The sequence below is a fragment of the Orycteropus afer genome, unplaced genomic scaffold (assembly GCF_000298275.1).
Source record: "Orycteropus afer afer isolate SDZICR_OR568_19922 unplaced genomic scaffold, OryAfe1.0 scaffold00169, whole genome shotgun sequence".
NCBI lineage: Eukaryota > Metazoa > Chordata > Mammalia > Tubulidentata > Orycteropodidae > Orycteropus > Orycteropus afer.
This window is the reverse complement of record NW_006921756.1, coordinates 1648864-1653222: the sequence shown is the minus strand read 5'-3', so window position 1 is coordinate 1653222 and position 4359 is coordinate 1648864. Positions and strand designations below refer to the sequence as shown.

Below are 4359 nucleotides of genomic sequence, written 5' to 3'. Positions count from 1 at the left end.
CAAGGTTATGCTTGCTTCATAAAATGAGTTAGGGAGAATTCCCTCCTTTTCTATGTTTTGGAATAGTTTGAGTAGGATTGGTATCAGTTCTCTGAATGTTTTGTAGAATTCTCCGGTGAAACTGTCTGGACCAGGACTTTTTTTAGTTGGTAATTTTTTGATGACCTGTTCAATTTCTCATTTTGTGGTGGGCCTGTTCAACTTTTCCACATCAATCTGTGTTAGTTTAGGTAAGTGGTGTGTTTCTAGAAATTTGTCCATTTCTTTCAGATTTTCAAATTTGATGGAGTACAGTTTTTCATGGTATCCTGATATTATCCTTTTTATTTCAGTTGGTTCTGTTGTGATGTCACCCTTACCGTTTCTTATTCATGTTATTTTTATCCTCACCCTCTTTTCTTTTGTTAAATTTGCTAGTGATTTGTCAATTTTATTGATCTTTTCAACAAACCAACTTCTGGTCTTGTTGATTTTTTCTATTGCCCTTCTATTTTCTGTTTCATTGATTTCTGCTCGAATCTTGATTATTTCCTTTCTTCTGATGATTGTAGGCTTTTCTTGCTGTTCTTTTTCTAATTGTTGGAGATGTTGGTTTAAAGTGTTGATTTTGGCTTTTTCTTCTTTTTTGATGTGTGCCATTATTGCTATAAATTGGTCTCTGATCACTGCTTTTGCTGTGTCCCAAAGATTTTGGTATGTTATGTTCTCATTCTCGTTTGATTCAAGGAATTTTCTAATTTCAGTTTTGATTTCTTTTCTTACCCAGTCTTTCTCAAGGAGGGTGTTGTTCAGTTTCTATGTGTTTATTCTTTTTCTGTTGATCTTCCTATTGTTGATTTCTAATTTGATAGTATTATGATCTGAGAAGATGCTTTGCAGTATTTCAATGTTTTTAAATGTTTGAAGGCTTGCTTTATGGCCTAACATATGGTCTATCATGGAAAATGTTCCATGTGCACTGGAGAAGAATGTATATTGTGCTGCTGTTGAGTGAAATGCTCTGTAGATATCTATAAGGCCAAGTTGGTAGATTGTACTGTTTAGCTCTTCTGCATCTTTGTTCGGTTTCTTTCCAGTTGTTCTGTCTTTCAAAGAAAGTGGTGAATTAACATCTCCCACTATGACTGTGGGAGCTCTGGTATCATAGTGGCTAAGGCACTTGACTGCTCACCAGAAAGCTGGCGGTTCAAACCCAGCAGCCAGTCCTCGGAAGGAAGATGGGGCAATCTACTTCTGTAGTGATACTGCCTCAGAAACCCAAGGAGGTGTCACTATGAGTCAAATCCGACTCGACGGCACATAACAACAACAACAACACTATGACTGTGGAGTCATCTATTTGCATTTTCAACTCTTTTAAAGTCTGATTTATGTATTTTTGAGCTCTTTTATTGGGTGCTTAAATACTTATTATGGTTATATCTTCATGTTCAATTGATCCTTTAATCATTATGTAATGTCCTTCCTTGTCTCGTATGGTGGTTTTTATCTTAAAATCAACTTGATCAGAAATTAATATTGCCACTCCAGCTCTCTTACTGTTGCCATTTGCTTGATGTATCTTTTTCCAACCTTTGATTTTTAGTCTCTTTTTGTCTTTATCTCTGAGATGTGTCTCTTGTAGGCAGTATTTTGATGGGTTTTGTTTTTTCATCCAATCTGCAACTCTCCATCTCTTGAGTGGTGCATTTAACCCGTTAACATTCAGTGTAATTATTGACATGTATGAATTTGTTGCTGTCATTTTGACATGTGTCTTTTCATTGTGTCCCTGGTTTCTTTGTTCCATATTATTTTCTGTGCTGAGCTTATTATGTTTATGAATCGTGTTATCATTTCCTTTGTTGCTGTTGTTTCAGTATATGCTGAGTATTTGTGCTTGTCTTCTTTTTTATTTGATGTGAACGTTTATCATTTTTCTCTGAGGTTACCTATGATTTATAATGTTTTCCCTGAGTTTAGAACAGTCCATTCTATTTTGCAACTCTCTTAACTTCCTTAACAATGAGAAGTTCTGTAGCTACACAGTCTTTTCCCTCTTTTTGTTTGTAATTGTCCTCACTTGCCAATTGATGTTTCTGGTTCCCTGTTTACAATCTTGTAAGCTTATTTTACTTTGGATATATCCATAGCTGTGGTGTCTGGGTTATGTCGTCTTGTGTATTAATGGTCGGTTGTTATTTGCTCTTTTTGATTCTCTGTTCAAAGGACTTCCTTTAGTATGTCTTGTAAGGTTGGTTTGGTTTTTAACAAATTCCCTTAGTTTCTGCTTATCTGGAAATCTCCTAATTTCACCATCATATTTGAGGGTTAGTTTTGCTGGCTATATAATTCTTGGTTGAAAATTTTTCTCTTTCAGGGTTTTATATATACCATCCCATTGCCTTCTCACTTGTATAGTTTCTGCTGAGAAATCAGAGCTTATTCCTACTGGCTGTCCTTTGTAGGTAACTTTTTGTTTTTCCCGTGCTGCTTTCAGGATTCTGTCTTTGTCTTTGGTTTTGATGAGTTTGATGATGATGTGTCTTGATGATTTTCCTTTGGGGTGTATCCTGGTTGGGGTTTGTTGGACTTCCTGAATAGATATATTCTAATCTTTCATCATATCAGGGAAGTTCTCCTCCAGCAAATCTTGGACAATTTTCTCAGTGGTTTTTTTTTTCTCTTCCTGTTCTGGAATTCCACTGACATGTAAGTTATTCCTTTTGATGGTATCCCACATGAACCTTAGGCTTTCTTCATTTTGTTTTGATTTTTTTTCTGATTGATCCTTTTTCAACGAAGTATTTAGGTATTTGTCTTCAATCTCATTAATTCTGTCTTCCTTTGCATCAGTTCTACTCCTTTGCCCTTCCAATGTGTTATCTAGTTCTGACAATTTAGTATTAATCATCTGGATTTGTATCAGTAGACTCAGAATAATTTTTAATTTTTCATTTATTTTGTCATTTTGTTCTTGTATTTTCTTCTAAAATTCTTCTAGGGTTTTTTTCTGTGTTTTCTTTGGTCTGCCTCTAAATCCTTTGAAGATACCTAAATATAATTCTTTTGAATTCCTTATCAGAGAATTCCAATGCTGCTTCTTCCTCAGGGATGTGTTCTGGTTCTGTATCCTGTTCCCTTGTTTCTACCAGTTTATCCTGCTTCTTTGTGTGGACTGTGATGGTCTTTTGTCTCTGAGGCATCGTGGCATTGTTGTATTTAGATTTCTTTTAACTGTTTGTGAAGAGCAGCCAAGGGTGATTCAGGATCTTCTTGGTGGGTTTTTATCATTGGCTCGTTGGTGGAGAAGGAGGAAGTGGCTCTCGCTCAGTAAGTGAAGTTGCAGGAGGTGTGGGTGTAGTAGTCTTATGGGGGACTGTTGCTGCTGTCTCCCACTTAGGTAGACAAAAATTATAATTGAATAATGATTAAAAAATCTAAAAGCACATGGACAAAAAAACACACCAGTAATCACACAGGAACAGTAACCAAAAAAAGAAAAAAGGGAAAAAAAAGAAGAAAAATACAAGAAAACCTGCAATATCTGGTGATAGGGCACTAAGAGAAAAAAAAGTAGAGAAGGAGAACAATGAAGAAAAAAATGGAAAAAATGCAAAGAGAAAAACAAGGAATGGGTTTAACCTTGGGAAAAAAAAGGTGGGGAAAAAAGAAAAGTTAAAAAAAATTTTTTTTTCAACCAGGAACAGGGAAAAGGAAAAAAGCTGAAAACTAGGACCTGGAAGGGGAAGAATAGGAATAATAATAAAAAGGACAAAAGTATTAATAATAATAGTTGTTTTAAAACAGACAAATACAGGCAAACTAATCACCAGAAAAAAGAAAGCGAAAAAGAAAAAAAAAAATAATAAAAAAAGAGAAAAAATATCGGTGGAGGACAGGGCAGGGCACCCAGGCTCCATCTGAGCACACAGACTGTGATTGAGTTTTGTGGGCCCAGAAGGTGGGTGGGAGTGGGCGATGGTTGCACCTCCATTCACCAAGTGGATGTGGGGTATAAGAGTAACAAGAAGAATGTTGCATCCTTTCAATCTTGCAGGTCCGGAGTGCCCTTGGGGTCGCTGGCAAGCAGAACCTGTTCTTAAGCCCCTGGAATCTGCAAGATCTCTGTCTCTTTAAATATCCAAAATGGTTAAGCAGCTTGTGAACATTCAAAATGGCAGCGTCCTCTGGACAGGCAAAAGTCCACAGCTTAGCCTGTGTTTTTCTTCTCCTTCACCGTTTATTCCCCAGCCACCAGAGCAGTCCTCCATGCAGTCCCTGGCTAGCATGGCTGATTTTTAGGTTAATTCTTCAGTCCTGCGACCACTCGGCAATCTCCAAGTTGTCTGTGCTGTGATATCAGGATCACTCAGGATC

At 36.8% G+C, this 4359-nt stretch overlaps 1 protein-coding gene across 1 annotated transcript in view; it reads left to right on the top strand.

The window, feature by feature from the left end:
* The window catches only part of LOC103201916 (phosphatidylinositol 3-kinase regulatory subunit gamma), a 379666-nt gene that overhangs the window by 205099 nt on the left and 170208 nt on the right, over positions 1-4359 (top strand). The window lies entirely within an intron of this gene.